Genomic DNA, 17,855 nt, shown 5'->3' with positions numbered 1-17,855 from the left:
TTAGAAACGTTGTCATAAATAGCCTAAAAGGTCTCTGTAGGTTGATCATTAAAACTTCATGATAACAACACGAAACGCACGCGCGGACTAACGCCTCAAATAGCAGGTAAATCACCTTTCTGAATTCCACTGGTACGGGCAAGTGAATTCACTGCCGTCAACGCCGCTTGATTGACTGAAAGTTCACCCAAAGTATAATTAAGTTAAAACCCAGTGCTCGCGTCTCAGGGGGAATATTTGCAATAGTAATTTCCGATCATTACCCGAGCATTCCTATGTAAATAGCCACATTTTAAGTCATTATTACTAACACTACATCTTTATTTTGCCACCAACTGGTGGCTGACATTTCCTTAGCAACTAGCAGGAAATGCTAATTAGACCACAGAGCGTTCCTTCCCTTCATCATAGCGTGAGCGTCGCGAGCCTGGCACGACAATGGCGTCTCTCCTAGGTCACAAGATGGCCAACCTGAAACATCCCGCATTCGTCCCGCCTCCAATGGGATCAGCGGCCGAGCTGCCGGAATGGCCTTAGTCTGCAATAAAAAGGGATTGTGCTCAGTGTTTAGAAACTGCAAAACAGTCTATTTGTGTAACCTCTACCACAAAATAGACAGCCATATAACTTTCAGGAATCTGAGGCAATCACCGCACAGAGACAACGCGCGCATTAATATGCAGACGAAGAGCCGAGAAAGTTCTGATTTGCATTTAGACTGGACAAAGGGGAAGGAAACGTTTTCCTTCCCCTTTTCTTTGCATCATCGCAATCTCACAATTGCTAATCACAGAAATGATACCAGAAGGAAACGTCTAACTGCATTTCTTTCATGCTCAGATGGACCGGAATAATTTCCATCTGAGCGAGTTTGTTGGGATGCTGAGGTGCTCTGAATCTGCGTTTGAAAGTCGGTGATGCGTAGCGCAAAAACGACCATGCCGTGGTGTGCATTCACAGTTTTCCTTCTGCTGAAGCACATAGATTGCATTGGTGCTGATACTATTCTATGGCAATGTTTGAATTTGCATCAATATTTTGCACAGGCATGGTGGTTGAGTCATTTTTTTGGAGACCTCAGCTCCCCCCCCCCCTCCAATTTAACTGACTCAGTGACAAGACTCTGCTGATCAGCCATGGGTAAAAAAAACCTCATGTTTGTTAAGCATAGCACAAACAATACGATCCTAACATCACACAGCTGTTGGTTCATATGTAGGAGCAACATTTTGGCCGGATATAATTCATGTAGATATCTTGTCAATGCTCGTGCTATAAGATGCATCCTCTCAAAATTATTAGGGTGCTGGAAGTGACTGAGGCGCGATTGGATTCCAGCTTCTGGCAGCCATTATTGAGCAGGAAGTGGGTTTCAGGCCGTCCCCTGCACATCATTCAACCTGTGTCGCATTGCAGTGGTGTGACTCCTGTATATTGACAGCAGTACCCACACCTCCAGGGGCTTATTTGTGAGAGGCTTGCATCGCCGGAACGTGACATTTTTTGACGCTCAGGCGGCGCTAGCATTTCAATCATATCTAAGAGGCAACGCAAAACCACTCTGCATGGCTTTCCATGGCCTCATAGATATGGGGTAAGATGAAGCAGCGCAAGTCGTTGCCTTGCCATACTCTGTGTCCAGGAGGAGTTTAATGGGTGTTGCGGTGGGTATTTCGACGCAACACCCATGAATTTTGATGCTACCCCAGACTTACTTAATAACGTAAACCCAGGTCAGCACCAAAAACTTTCGGCTCCTCAGAGCAGGCTCAATGAGGAGAAATATTTTTATCTTTCCCTTTTTTCCTCTTTCCATGCGTCCTGTCGAATGCAGCACACATGGAACACACCTTTCAGGGTTGTTTTTGTGCAGGAAGGCATGAAGGTGCCCCTTCCTGCTGAAAAACTATCCTGCTTGCAATGGATTTGTGCAAGGATGCCTACGTTGGTACTAGGCAGCACATTGGGTGCCATCTCAGCGGGAAAGGACCGTAATATACAGTAAATGAGCGGTGCCACCCGCACCTAGGGGCGTGGCGCCCTTATTGGCATCCCGGGCGGGAGCCAGTATAGGTGTCCTCGAGGTAGAAAGGGGACAGGGAGGAGACAGCAAGGTAAAAGAGGGGTGGAAGTTGAGGCGGGCCCACACGAGCGCGACATCATCAGAGGGGCAGGGTCGACCTCCCATCCTCCGGGGGTATGAAAGAATTGGGAGGGGCAGAATTAACACTCTTTGTCCTCTCTAAGCAGCTCTGGCGGCAGCAGATCAGCGATAAATTAGGGTGGAAGCTGGGTCGCTGCACGTGGAGAAAAGGAGAAGGCCTCACAGCTTAGTCTCTTGGTGAGTGATAGTATATGTCTGTGTGTTTGTTTTACGAAAAAATTCTCACCGAACACCAGCAGTGGTACATGTTCAGAAGGGTGATATTTGTTAGCTCTAAACTATTCTTCTGTTGTTTTCACTTCGGGGAAATGCTTCGCTAAATGGAGGAAGTTCCTGGTCCGCCACCACGCTCGGAGAGCGGCAGCCTAGCCTGGTAATATCGGAAGATGTCGCAATGGCGGCAATGGCGGAGGCCTCATGGCTCGTGCATGGAATGGTATGGAAACTGCGATCAGCTGTTTTGCCAGGGTTTAAATACAGGGATCGCTACAAAAAAAAATTTTTCCGTGGTATTGTAACACAAATGCGAATCGATCTTTGTCAACGTTGCTAGATTTACGATCAGAATTGCAATATTCAAACATTCCTTAATAAATAAATGCATAGAGAATCCCGTTCCTGAGGCGGTGCAGAACCAATCCTTTTTTTAGAAAGAAATGCTGGTTACATTTCCTGCTCTGCGCCAGTCAAGAGGCAGACAAGGTCGGCAGTAGGAGTTCCTGCAGGGCGGTGACGTGGGGAGGGGGAGGGGCAGAGTGGGGGGTAGTAATGTATGGATTACGGAGTTTAACAGGTAAGTAAACATAAAAATAAATAAAAATAATTTTGTTGCACGCACTGCATCACCAAATGCAATGCAGTGCGCGCAATGAAATTCGTTTTATTTATTTATATGTTTACTTACCTGTTAAACTCAGTGGTCGAAGTGGGCGGGAACGGCAGGACACGGCGTGCCCCTACTTCTTTAATTCTGTAGATTCCATTCCCCTATTTTTTTACTATGAACATGCGTCCCTGGACGTCAGAAATATTCTGTTCGTGGACGGGCGGGGAGCAGAGAAGGAAAAGGTACCTGTCTCTTACTTCTTGCCCAGACAAGACAAGGAAGGTGTGCGCTTCTGCTCATCCGCTGGCAGCTGCCCCCTCTTTCTTACTCCTATTCCCTCTCGTTCTGTATAACTCCTTCTCACTTTTCCGAAAATCATGAATCAAGAAATGGTTCTCACTCTCTCTTCCTGTTGTCCATTTGAACCCCTGTGAAATGGATGCAAAAAAGCAAAAAAGAAAAAAACTTTTGCTGGAAATGCCGTTTTGACATTTTTCTATTCTAAAGTGCAGCCTCAGAAATAAAATGTTCAAACTCTGAAAAATAATTAAATAAAGCAAGATGGAGTGTTCTTAAAGTGGCCAGATAATTTTTTTCAAACCCCAACACATTAGCGCCACTTCACTGAGTTTGCCAGTAAAGCGCTACTTTTGTTTTCTTGTCTTTCTTTGAACAGCATTGTTTTCCTCCAGTACCTCCTACCTGGAGGCAGGGCCGGCGCTAGGCATTGGCAGTGTGGGCAGCTGCCCAGGGCCTGGCACTCTGCCTGCCAGGATGGGGCCCCCCACAATGGCATTTAACACCCCACTAGTCCTCGTGTATGTCTTCCTATCAGAGTGAAAAAATGCTTTACAAACGGGCTCATGGGAGGGGGCCCCCCATCCTGGAGCCTCTAAGGGATGGTGTGGGAAGGCCGAGGGGAGGTACACCTCTCAGGGAGCCAGTTCAGAGACTCGGCAGGGCACCCATTGTCAGCACTTTAGCCCCCACAGGTTTTACTCAGCCCCCAAGCAATTCTCACACCTTCAGTTCGAAATGGGCTGTACAAGAGTTGCTTGGGGTGGCTGAGAAGAGGAGCTGCGGCCCAAGTGGAGTCTGCACAAATCAGCTTCCCCGAGATCAGAAGGTGTCACTTAGGTAGATTTCAGGGGCCTCCCACATTCCCTTTTGCCCAGGGACCCGAAAATCCTAGGACCGGCCCTACCTGGAGGTACTGCAATACCTGGTTGATGGGTGGATTGGAAAACGAAATGTGTACGGCGGCTTTGTGTTCACAAATGTGGTCTTTTGAAACCATACTGCTTACGTTTTGTAAGCATATAAGCAGTGGACATTGAAATGGGTCCTTTCTGGGCCCTGTAGTTATGTCCTTAACTTTTCAGGCAAAAAATACTTGTTGATATCTGAATAATGACTGTAAAAGCGTTAAGTTCACCATGTTCCTGCTTACATTTTACATGCTTTATTAAATCTTTCATTCCTTATGAGTGTTTGATTTTTCCAGGATGTTATTACCTTTTCTTTTAGGCAGCATATTGCTCTTGCCTAATGTGTAATTTGAATTGAGTCGCATCCAGTTATTTATAGCAGGTCAAATTGGATTGTAGCTGAAGGCATTATGAGTTTCTCTCAGTGGGGCAGTATGGTGTTCAGTGAGGGAGCAGATGTAGCATTGGGGGCAGAGCTGCTAAATTTAGAACTGGGGAACCAGGTTCAGCCTTCATGAACAGTCCCCCAGACCACTCTCCTGAGGGAGCACATTCCCATGCCAGAACTAAGAAGGCACCAGAAAAGCCCTGGTGTGTTAGCACCAGCAGGTGGACCCTAGCAGTGGCAAGTGTGGGTTCACCTTGAAGGCTTGCCCACCACAATCCATACTGAAGTTCACCTCCAGTCTTGCGGGCAGGCCTACGAAGTAGCAGACCCTAGAGCAACAGTGACTCTGTCACTGAGGTCACAGAACCCCTGAGAAGAGCTGGCTCTAGGGCGGTGCGACTGGTGTGACCACAACGGGCGCTGACTTTGAGTGGGAGCATCGTATATTATGGTTTTAAAAGCACTTGCTGCGTCCTTCCTGGCCGCCAGCTATTTTCGGCAATAATAAAACTGTCATGATAACTCTGATGAATAAACTTCTTCCTAGAGCGAGATCAGAGATTTGTCTAGTGGAAGTTTTGACTCATGGAAAGACAGTGCAGAGGGTTAATGTGCCTGCTGCAAAGAAAATGTACCAGGCTCATCAAAAAGTGCACATATTGTAAATAGGTCAGTGGGTTACTGCTTTTGTCAGTGAGATCCTTTTGCTACTTGCAGTTTAAAAGTTAAAATCCTAACAAAGAACAGTGAGCTATTAACTTTCATCTAAGAGCTGCATACAAACTGCAAGGTATAAACTAGAGCGTTATGGTTTTTTCCCTAAGCCTTTGATTATCCTAATGTTGCAAAAAGTGTTATTTTTGATACAAATCAACAATGATTTTTAAAGAGAACCCCCAATCATGGTAATACGTTTTAAATTCTGAGTTTGTGTTTCTCCAGGCCAATCACTATTAAACTATTCTGTCTACTAGTATGGTTATCATGTGACTCCTACACCTTGTAGTCCTTTGTCTTATGTAACATTTTATATGCAGTCATTTACACACGTAAAATTTATTGTCTCTGTGTATATTGCTGATGACAGAAACTCCATGGCTCGGAAACAAATGGCTTGTGCTTCCCCTTTTAACCATTTTTGGGACATTCTGTGATTAAAATAAATGTGGAATATGTTTCTAATGTCGATAGCTCATATTAATCGTTAAATAATCATGTGTATCCATTGGTTGAATTACATAACATAATAAGCTGTAACTGGTCAGTGAAATGCCACACAAATACTAAGGATTGGGATGGTTTGCGCATCCAGGCCACACCTCCAACTCCGCCCACTGATCCAATCCTCAGGTTATTCCCGCCCTCTTGTTCTCCGCCCACAGTTCCCCTACTTTTTTTCCCCCACTTCAACCACTGGTTAAACTCCGTAATCCATACATTACTGACCCCCACCCTGCCCCTCCCCCTCCCCATGTCACCGCCCTGCAGGAACTCTTACTGCCGACCGAGGCTGTCAAGAGGTGGTGGGGCCGAGACAGCAGCACATGAGATTCACATTCTGATACCAAGGACGGCACAGAGCACGTTTTAGCCAGGGGCACGAAAAGGGGCTTCATACATCACGCAACTATATTTGGTGCAAGACGGGGTATAATCTAGTTAGGACCAAGACTTATCAGGCCATATTGCCTGATATTACATTTCAGATGCTGAATGCATTCTCACACTCCGAACTGTCTATGCAGGGAAACCTGTCTTGATGGCGGTCTGCCATTAAAGGCCAATGATTTTGAGAGCACGGAGGCTTCCTTCCTTTTATTCTCTGGATTGGGAACAAAGTGCCGAGCAACCAGTTAGAGGCAGCGTACACGATGTAGTGGGTCGCATGCATCTTGTAATAAGGAATGTTACTTCTGTAAACAAAGAAGGGCAAGCGTGCGGCAATGTACTATGGTTTCCTTATGTATCTGGAATGGAGGGGACTTCATAGGGAAAGCTATCCTGCCCCATAGTTATTCATAACAGTACATGTTAAATATTGGTATTATAAATACAAGCTCAACAGTGTTGTATATTCATCCACTAAATGTAAACAGTTGATTCACACATTTTATGAATCGGTAGATGAAAACCGCTTTCTTGCTGAGGCTGCTGTTCAAGAACCAGTAACAATAACTTTTCTAAATATTTGCCAGAGCGCAAATATATACCAGGGCGACTATGTAACGGGCATATTTGCATACCCATGACTCTCTCAGCTGATAGCGAATTTAGAAGCATTTCCTTCTTTGAAATTTGTGTTTAGTGCTCCATTTGGACTTCTAGGAGGTACGTGAAGAAAGTAGTTCGGAAATGCAGTAACATTACTCAAATTAAAAAGAGTCACGTGAACATGCCTTTACATAATAAATTAAAAAGACCGAAAGCGTTTCTTGCTGCTCTGACAGAGCAATAACATATATTGATGGTCCTTTACCCATCTCTGAATCCCTTTACAAGTGAACAAATTACAAAAGCCAACGTAAAGTTACACGAGGCAAAGAAAGTGACAATTGTGAGCAAACAAAATACAAGAGTTAGCATACGGCACATTACAGGAGGAAAAGTGACATGTGTGCAAGTTACAAAAGTGGATATATGAACCGGGGGCCGGAACGCATGGCCTGCACAGACGCGCAAACTGTATATTTAGTCATTCTACCCTCGCTACAATCGAGGCTGGCTCAGTGGTCGAAGTGGGGGAAAAAAGTAGGGGAACTGTGGGCGGAGAATCAGAGGGCGGGAATAACCTGTGGGTTGGGTCAGTGGGCGGAGTCAGAGGTGTGGCAGAAAGAGCAACATTTCCCAATTGTTTGTATTTGTTTCCTATTTCACTAACTGGTTACAGCCTATTACGTTATTTAATTTAACCAATGGATACACATGTTTATTTAAGGTGTAATATGAGTTATTGACATTAAATACATTCACAAAGTGGGATTAGTTTCCAAATACAGAATGTCCCAAATAGCCTTAAAAGTGGAATGGCGAGCCATTTGTCTCCTAGCCATGGAGTTTCAGTCATCAGAACTTCCCCTACATTTTTCCACAAGAGCAGTTCAAACATGAATGGCAAAATATCCTAGCTTGCAAATGTTTTCCGCATAATTATGGCTCTGCCACATTTGCCACATAATTCATAATCTGCTGCATAATCTGACGATGTTAACTAATAATTGTTTATAGCTCAAACGGATCAAAAGTTACAAAAGAATGTGACTTGTGCTGCTGTGAAGTGGAGGACCCTTTGGAAAGGTTGAATGGTCACCTTTCTCACTGCTGTGGTTGTATGTCCCACTGGTACTAATAAGGAAACATCTTTGCAGAGATTGTTAGCATGTGTAAAAATGTCAAAATAATAAAGTATCGGAAATTTTACAGCACCACTAATACCAGTGTAGGGTGTCAGAGCACTTTACATCCCACATATTACACAAAGATAATCAATCAAGCGTGTGTAAATCACTGTATAGGAAATGTTACATATGAAAAGGACTACAAGATGTAGGTGTCGAGTCACATGACAACCATACTAGTAGGCAGCATAGTTTAATTGTGATTGGTCTGGATAAACACAAACTCAGAATTTAAAACGTAATACCATGGTTGGGGGTTCTCTTTAATAATCAGAATTGAATTCTATCCAAATTAACCCTTTTTGCAACATTAGGATAATCAAAGACTGGGGAAAAACCATAGCGCTCTAATTTATACATTTCAGTTTGCTTGCAGCTCTTACATGGCAGTTAATAGCTCAGTGTTCTAGGTTAGGATTTTAACTTATTAACTGCAAGTAACAATAGTGTCTCTCTGACAAAATCAGGAATAAGCATGGGCGGATCTAGCGGATCTCGCGTACGCGAACTTGCGGATTTACGGATTCGCAATCCGCGAAGATCCGCGAACTCTAGCGGATTTGCGGATTTTCCCGTTTTTTGTGTTGGCGCGCGTTCGCGCCGATTTTGGGACAAGTTCGCAATTGCGAACTTACTTTTCGGCTCGCAACGGCCGCGACTATGTTGTTTCTACGTCTGGTTTATCATCACAGGTTCACAGCACCCTCTGTTTCACCACTGCCACCCTCTGGGACACCCATGCCACCCTCTGGTACATCCTCACTGCCACCCATTAGGTTTATTTATCACTGTAGATTATGGTGGTTGAAAAAAGCAAGCACACCTGCCCTTCTTCAACTGCCATCAATTAATTTGTGGGTCATTAATGTGTCAGTAATTTTGAAACTTCCAGTCTGGCTGGCACCTGCTTCCTTCCTTATCTGTAATTTGCTTTTTGTTGCAGTGAAATTTTTTTTCACAGGACCTTTATGGTCTACTTGTAGCTATTCTATGAGCCTGCTGTTTGGGTCATAGCAGGGTCATAGAATAGTTGCAAACTCTGGAGGGGCCCCTCAGGAAGCACTACCTTGAATGTTACTAATGTTAAGTTTGAACTTTTGCACCTGCTCATTGCTTTCAGTTTAGCTAAAATCGTTTTTTCTGCAATTTCGCGTGTTTTTTGGGGCTCGAATCCGTGCGAGATCGATTTCGGAAGCCGCGAATACGTGCGAATACAAAATTGTTTTTTGTGCGACGTGTATGTTCGCGTGATCTTGCGCGTGTTCGCGAGGCGCTTCTAGCTATACGTTTGCCAAGTTACCCTATCGGTCGTACACGGGCGCGGCCATCTTGTTGGCGTGACGTAATTCCGTTTCCGGCCGCTATGTGTAATCTCGCAAAGTGTGCTGCTCGCTAGTACAATTTCGCGCGTACTCGCAAGGAAAATCTCGCGCGAACTTACCCACGCGGTCGTGAACGGGCGCGGCCATCTTGTTTCTCATTCATTGCTATGGTTCTGGGCATGCTTTCTCTATCCTCTCTCAATCTCTGCCATCCTTTGCTTGTTTGAAGTTTTTTTGATCTAATTGTACTTATTATCTATCCCTCTATTTTTCTAGCTCTATATTTTTGTGTTTTCTGCAGCTTTTAGTTACTTTTAAACTACTTTTTTAAACTCTTTTCTTTTCTTCTTCACTATTCTATTTCTTGTTTATCATTTAACTCTATTTCTGCCCAGACCATGGTAAAGGGAGCCGGGAAGCACCCTGAGAAGGGTAAGGGTCCCGCACCCCGTGCCCGGCTCCCGTGCGGGCGTTTAAGGGGGGAGCAAGTGGTCCCGAGGGAGATCTTCAGCGCGGAGGAAGTGGCGGCACTGATCTTCCACGTCCAGCGCCGCCTCCCCAAGACGATCCTGGGAGGCGGCAAGATCGCGACTGGCTATGGCATCCGGGAGCGTCGCAAGCGGTGGGAGAAGGTGTGCCGGGCCATGTACAAGATCTCTGGGGTCCGGCGCACATATAACCAGGCCACCCACCGCTGGACCGATGTCATGGACCGGGAGCGGGACTTGCTGGACGCGCTCGGCGTAGAGGTCCCCGGGCTTGGTGAGTAGTAGTAGTAGTACATTTACTACTCTGTTTTATCCTGCTCTGTTATTTGCAAATCTTTGTTCTTTACCAAGAGCAATAATGCTGCCGATTACATTGAGGTAAATTATATTTCAAAATCTTCTATGCATTTCAGGTGCACTGCTCTCCTTCTCAGTAGCCTTGCTTGCTACTATGCTTCTTTGTTTTGTATGTTGTGTTCAGAAGCATTTCATTGGCCTGAGAAATTATGTATGAGTGTAGTGTAAAGATAAGAACTGCGTAATGCTAGACAGTAAGGGTCATATTTTCAATTACCGGCGCATCCCTGCAAAGTAGCAGGGATGCGGCAGTAATTGTGTGCCATGCCACCACCACCCATTGGCCCAAAACGTCACAGAAGTCTTACGCATCTGTGCCGTAAAGGCAGCGCATTGCTGGAGTTGCGTGCCAACGATGGCGCAGCTCCAGCAATGCTCTGGGGTACCCTATCTCCCCAATGCTGCATCAAGCCGTACGTCGGCTTCAAGCGCGCAGGGTTTGAGTCATGCATCATTGTCCTAAAAGTGACTGATTGACATCTTGTCGATTTCCCTCAGCCACTTTTAGGATTCGTTCCTGCGCAGGTACGCCCTCCCTTGCGCCGGAACGCCCCCTGATGGCGCAGGGCTTTACAACGTGATGCATCGCCCATATGCCCATATGTGTTTTTTTTTTATATATACGCCGCACCAACACCATGGCGAATCTTTTGTTCTGCCGCTGCGTCACAAAAGGCACGCAACAATGGAGGAAAATGAGCCGCAACTTCCGCAAGGGACTTCTAAATCAGCCCCAACAGACTGAAGTCCAGTCCTTCCTTTAGACACATGGCTATAAGAAGAAATAGTGGCGGTGGTGGCGGGTGGATTGATAGTTTGAGTATTCACTGATCTGCAAGCAGGATGGACTTTGTCTGTCACTTCGCGTGCTGCGCACTGCTGCCTGCAGTGCCAGGCCTAGGCAAACCTCTTTAGTAGTCTGTTTATTGAGTTACATAGGAACTTTCTAAGTCAACGTTCCGCAAATCAGGCAATAGGAATAACGTAGTATACCACATGAGATAGATCCCGTGGAATAGTTGTCTATCTATTTGCTATTTTTCCAAAATATTTTGTTATTGTTCTTTTGAAATGTTTGATTTGGTTGAAAAATCTCATTCATGTTTTCTGGTTTTTCTTTCTTTCATGTTGTACATCAGCTCCCCCCAAGGGCAAGAGGACACAGGAGGAGGGTGCTGAGGATGCAGGCCAGGATCGGGCAGGCGAGGGCTCCTTTGCTGGCCCCAGTAAGTTTACATTTTAATAAACAGTACCTATTTTTTCCTAGCGTTCCTCATTCGATTTTTTCTAAATCGTCTTTGATCTTCTTGTAGACTGGATATAAATTCTTATCCTGCCTCGAATATGACTCCCTGTGGTATTACTAGACTATTCTTATTAGTCTGTCTGTGTAGCTAACTAAGATTGGACATTTGGCAATTCCATTGGACTCCCATTATATTCAGCAATACCTCTATGCACTGTCTCCTTACTGACTAGATAGTGTGGCAGAGTCATTCAGCTCCCGAAGTCACCGATTATAGATCCCCAATGATCTCTAGATTATCCTACGCAGGACAAGAGAGTAGTACGGAGTCACAGCACAGTCAAGAAGTGTCAGAGGCACTCATGCTTGCAAAAATTCCAAAACCTTTAGCTCATCCACTCTAGTCTGGAGGAACAAAAAACACAGAGTCTATTTAAGTTTAAAAGCTTTATTAAAAGTAAACACATTTATTAAAATCTACTTTGTCATAAAACTATTTAACTGAAAATGGAAAAGTGGTTAGTGCTTACGATAAATTGGACACATTTCTTGTGGTCGAGCCGCGCTCTCACCTGGTTTGAACTTGATCCTGGTCGTGTTCTTAGGAGTCAAGCTTCTGTCTGTTAGGAGAAAAAGTGGTGCGTGTTAAAAATCAAAAGCAAGCATTCATCAGTTGTGCATAAAAGTGCAGCAAGACAACAGCCTTCCCTGGAAAATGGGACATTTTTACTATGGAGTAGACAGTCACAAATTATTACATTGTATTCTGTTTTTTTAACATTTCTCCTAGACCAAATATTATATAGTAGTGAGTGGTGTATTCTAACATTCTTAAATGTACTTCGTAGGTGTAACATCTGGTGACGGGGCCAGCGCGGAGGTGGCTGTGTTGGGCGAGGACTCGGAGGACTCTGGGGAGGAGGCGGTGCAAGAGCCGGCGGACGGTCCTGTGGGGGTTCAAACGGTGGTGGCGGAAACAGGTAAGCTATATATTCCTTACTTATTGAGATTGAAGACTGCATAGTGTGCTTTCTGCACGGGTGTATTACAATTACAAATCAACCAGGTAGTAGCCTCCTCGAAATGTACTTCGACTTAGCTGTGAAGTTTTTGGTGAGAAGAATCCCAATTAGTTCTTAGACGAACGTGATGGATGGGATGAACGAAAAGCGAAAGAAGGGTGTAAGTAAGTGGGACGCGAACTTGTATGATGGCTGGCAAAGAAGAACGATATGTGTTTGCTTGGCCCCCGAGGTGGCTGGGAAGGAAAGAATATGGTATGGTGCATGGCTGGGTCAATGATGAAGCAAGGATGGGTGGAAGGACAGCAGCCTGGGTGGGTGAAACAGAAACTGTATGTGTGCGTATACTTTGACTGAATGGATGCCCGGAGCATGGTATTCTCTGAGTCTTAGATAGCACATGTGTATCTAGAGAGAGTAGATGGTCGCCAGGTGAAGTAAGTGTTACCTTGAAGAGCATGTACCACCGCACCCGCACGTCCGTTCCAGTGCAGGGAAGGCAAGGAAAAGAAATTGTAAATGTGTCCAATACTACCATGAATAGTAGCAGTACTTTGTATTGCGTTTGCAATCACAGCATATATCTGGTTATTACGGTGGACACTCCGTACCTCTCTTAATAACTTTAGTTTACTTGTAGTACGTCATTCATGTGTGGGTGTATCACTGTTCACTCAATATTAAGCAAAGCACCTAAAGTCATCTCATATGTCATCAAATACGTCCCATGTGAAGTGATAGATAATCAAATTAGTTAGCTTCTTCATTTTCCTTTTCTAGTACTCATTTGCACTGTAGGGTGAAAGGTAAATTAATTAAGCAGTAGCCCTTGTAACAGAGTATTCTCAGTGCCACCCGTAATAGAAAAGTAATAGCTTCACCACCTGCATGTACTGGACCGGTACAGTAACGCAAGTCTGTCTCACTCATCATGGTGTGCAACTTTTTTTCTCGGGTGCAAGTTCACTGTGCTGTCCATGTCATTCTGCCGGCTTGCATAAGATAACGTAACAATTTCCCTAAACAAGAGAGAAGAAGAAGAATAAGACTGGTGTACTGTCATAGTCGACTGTAATGGAAGTCCATAGTGGTCGTAGAATTTGTTCATTAAACTACCACTAATGTTAGAGCAAGGATGCAGAAGTGGGAGGTTACATAGATACTGTCCTCAATAGTTATGTACTGTGCTTTCAATTTGCTACTTGTACTCTGTGACCCAACTTTCGGCTCAATCACTTTGTGTTATTAATAAGGAGCATTGGTTACAGACTATGTCTTTCTTTCTTCATATAGTTGCTCATTCCAAATCAACAACAAGGAGGGAGCAGGCTAGATTGGCCCGGCAACGGAGGCTGGAGGCCACTGTCGCCGAATATCGGCGGCTGGTGGCCCTGGAGGAGGAGGAGGACACGCAGTCGAGCGGGGCAACAACGACATCCTCGACTGTGACCACTGCATCCTCCTCCATGACTAAGCCAGAAGGACCGAACCGGGCTAAGAAAGATGACCGCCACCGCCAAGCAACCGAAATACCAGCTGCCCCCCACAGGAGCTGCAAGGACCGCCAACGCCGCCTACGAGTCCGCATGTCCAACCTTGAGCAGGAGGTCCTGAAGTATAAGAACTTGGTTAAGGGCCTCCGCTCCGAGCTTGCCACCCTCCGCAAGGAGTATGATGCCCATGCCGCATCATGCACCAGCACCAGCACCCTCCAGTAGTGGAGTGTCCCTTGCCCTTTTTTTATAGACTTTTGGGGGGTGGGATTTGGGAGTTGGGATCGTTTTGGGACGTTTCAGAGACAATCGTTGGGGTTAGGGTGGGTGAGGGAGATTATTTTGTTAGGGCTAAATAAATATATTTTTAAACTTTATCTGACCATACCTGTTTTTTACTGCTTTTCAGTCTGGTGGGTGGGGGGCGGGGGTGTAACAGTAACTTTGTTTTCCTGAACAGTCGTAGGACTTTAGTAGTACAACCGTCAATCTCTTGTCTACTCCGAAATAATACTCCATTATACTACCTCCCACCAAACGCTTATCTTACCTGTAATTTGTGTTAGAAATTAGGGCTAGGCCCAGGGCTGGCTCCAGGTGAAATGGGGATTAACGTTGTCAATCCTGGGCGGGTGACATTTCCTCATTGCGGTGGTACTAGTGGTGTGACACAGTGGCAGTTGCATGCCTATGGAAAAAAAGAAAACGAAACCTTGTTTGTCCTCCTTACTGTAGCATTACAACGGTTACGGTACGATCGAGAAAATAGCAGGTGACAGTACACTAGAACAGTGCCATAATGTAGCCTAACAAATGGTAAAGTATTTGCTTGCAAGTATAACTAGTACTTGCGTTGAATTTATTTGACATTGGCTACTACTACTAGAAGATATAGTACTGAAGCTGAGTAAGTCTAGAAGATATCCTCGTATTCCTTCACCAGCCTGTTGCTATGACCTTATCCTCCCCAGCAAGTGTGTGGAATTATTGATGTCATTTTAGTCAGACATCAAGCAAAACAACACAGCCCGGGGGAAGAGGGTTAGGGTTTGTAAAATGGATGGGAATGGGGGTTTCTTTTTGGGTAGGTTTTGTTGAGAGAAGAAAAAAAGCAGAGCATGGACAAACAATAATTGAAGATACAGACAATCTTTGGTTACAAACTAAAGGTAAGCACATGCAGTCACACTCATAGAATAAAAGACAACAATGGATACTGTATCTGTATTGCGTATGTTGTTGGAGTTGTCCTGTTGAATTTGGTAAGTAAGTTGCATGCAGCAAACAATTCCTCTTATTGGCGGCACTCCTCCATTCCAGCTGACGCTTCGTCCATCAATGTGGTGACCACTGACAGAAGACACCCTGTCCACTGCCTGCCTGGCGGATGTTGACTGAAACCCGGCCTGTAATTATTGAACGGAAAACAGGAAGTGCTATTACAATACCACTGATAAATAAATAAAAGGTATGTACGCTGTGTGGTTCAAAAAGTGACACTTTGATTTCCCTAATAGACAGTACAATATTTTTGAAATTGCGTGCTCTGTCTGAGTCACCTTTTTAAGGATCAATAAGTATGGCCAAAATATTATAGCGGATCTTTCCCCTCAAGGTAGGTGTACTACTGTGTTTTAGAACAAAATTTGACCTTCCCAGCAATGCTCCCACCAAGACCCTTACTAAAGCCAGTCGCAAAAATGTAGAAGAACCCCAATCAGATCTCCAAAAACGATGCCTAGCAGAAAAATGGTTACAAAACTTACTTTGAAAGTAACAGTAGGCCCAAATACAGACCGTGGATTGTATTCAAACCACTTGCAAGCAAGCAAAAGTATCCATAGCCAGCATCGCTCCAACAGTGCTCTACAACAACAGAACTGCGTTGCAATAGAACCCCCCGAAACACATGCAATCCTGCTGCTAGGGCTAACCCTAACGAACCCTAACTTACAAAAAGTGCCAAAACTGGTGTTTCCTTATGGATTTTGTCCAACAAATTCTATCCGGTATTAGACCTTCCCAGGAATGCCCCAGGCAAGACCCGCCAACCCACCCGCAAAAAAACACCCGACAACACCCCCAAACAGCGAAAAGGCTAAATCTCATACTTACAATGTCTCTCGGCCTTCGGTCCAAACGCGGCGCTGTGCAGCTAGGTCATCATCATCATCATCAATCATCATAACTCCTGTTTTCCACCACGGATTTCCTGAAAAGCAAATGCAATCAAGATTAGACTGTCGCAGCAGTGCTTCGACAGAGACCCCGGCCGCAACCCACCCACGAACAGCAGGAAGCCCCCCAAAACGCTACATTGAGCAAGATGTCAGAAGAAATAGCAAAAAAAAGGCTGTTCCTTATGGATTTTGTCCAAAACACTTCTATCCGGTATTAGACCTTCCCAGGAATGCCCCAGGCAAGACCCGCCAACCTACCCGCAAAAAAACACCCGACAACACCCCCAAACAGCGAAAAAGCTAAATCTCATACTTACAATGTCTCTCGGCCTTCGGTCCAAACGCGGCGCTGTGCAGCTAGGTCATCATCATCATCATCAATCATCATAACTCCTGTTTTCCAGCACGGATTTCCTGAAAAGCAAATGCAATCAAGATTAGACTGTCGCAGGCTCGCAGCAGTGCTTCGACAGACAACAAAAATTACCCACAAACACCCAGAACCCCGCCAAAGAGCACCTCAAAGTCAAGCAAGTCAGCAAAAACGGCAAGAAATTTCCACCTCATATTTGGTCCAAAACACTTTTGTCCATTATTAGAGCTTCACAGCAATGGGCCCAAATCCGTCAACTCACCCGCAAAGAAGTACAACACCCCCACAAGTGCTGAGTCTTTCTTCATTGGGCATAATCCAGCACTCTGCTTGGAGGGAAATCGCAGTCTGGAGGAGGAGGATAGAGGAGCATGTTCTCCAGAACTTGTGAACGTGAGGAATGTAGACTGCGGCACCTTCAAATCAATAAGCAAACAAGTGAAGACAGTTCTGATGATGGTCTTGTTTTTGGGATTAGGTGATTAAAGTTTGAATTAAATTAACTGTGCAAAACAAAGAAAGAGAGACACAAAGCACACAGGAATAAAAGTGAATAAGGACGAAAAAGAAAGTTCTTGATTGATTGTCTCATTTTCAGGGCTCGGTGTCAGGGAATAAGAACAAGATTTCGTCATCATACTCTGCGAATTCAGGCTGGATGAGGTCAGTGCCACCGAACAGAGAAAAAATCCCCTCATCTACGTTGCCGTCCTCCTCGTCTTCAAGCGGCGTGCTTTCTCGTACTTTGTAATCTGGTGGTATGAGGTGCTGATTCATCTTGATCATTGTCAGCCGCTCCACATTTTTGGGCGAGAGGCGGCTCCGTTTGGGAGTTACAATGCCACCAGCAGCACTGAAAACACGTTCAGAAGACACACTTGCGAGAGGGCAAGACAAATAGTTTATAGCCAGGTTGAAGAGCTGTGGCCACAATTGTTTTTTGCCATGCCAATACTGCAATGGCTCATCATTAAGGAAGACCTCTGTTGAGTCATTCAGATAGTCCTGCACCATCGACTCAAGGTCATCAACTGTTCCTCCACTTTGCTTACTTTTTGCTGTGCCTGTGACATTTTTTCGAGAACCATACCCCATCAAACTTAGCCAATCCTCCTCCGCAGCCACTGTTAGTGTTGTCATTGTGTGTGGTGCAGATGATCCAGTTGCCGGTGTCTTTAACGGCTGAGAGGTCACTTGTGCCCCAGCCACAGGTGCAGAAGTGGATTCTTGTGACTGGGGATGGCCTGCTGATGCTGATGCTGATGTACTGGCTTCTCCTTCAATAACATGCCGTTCTTTTTCAAACCTCTTGGCTGACCAGGCTAACCAATGTTTGTATTTTTGAACATCTGCATCAGCAAAAGGAAAGAATGCTTCGCCTGCCAGCGCCTTT

Source organism: Lissotriton helveticus, chromosome 12 (genome assembly GCF_964261635.1).
Source record: "Lissotriton helveticus chromosome 12, aLisHel1.1, whole genome shotgun sequence".
NCBI classification, from domain to species: Eukaryota; Metazoa; Chordata; class Amphibia; order Caudata; family Salamandridae; genus Lissotriton; species Lissotriton helveticus.
This window is presented reverse-complemented; position numbering follows the sequence as displayed.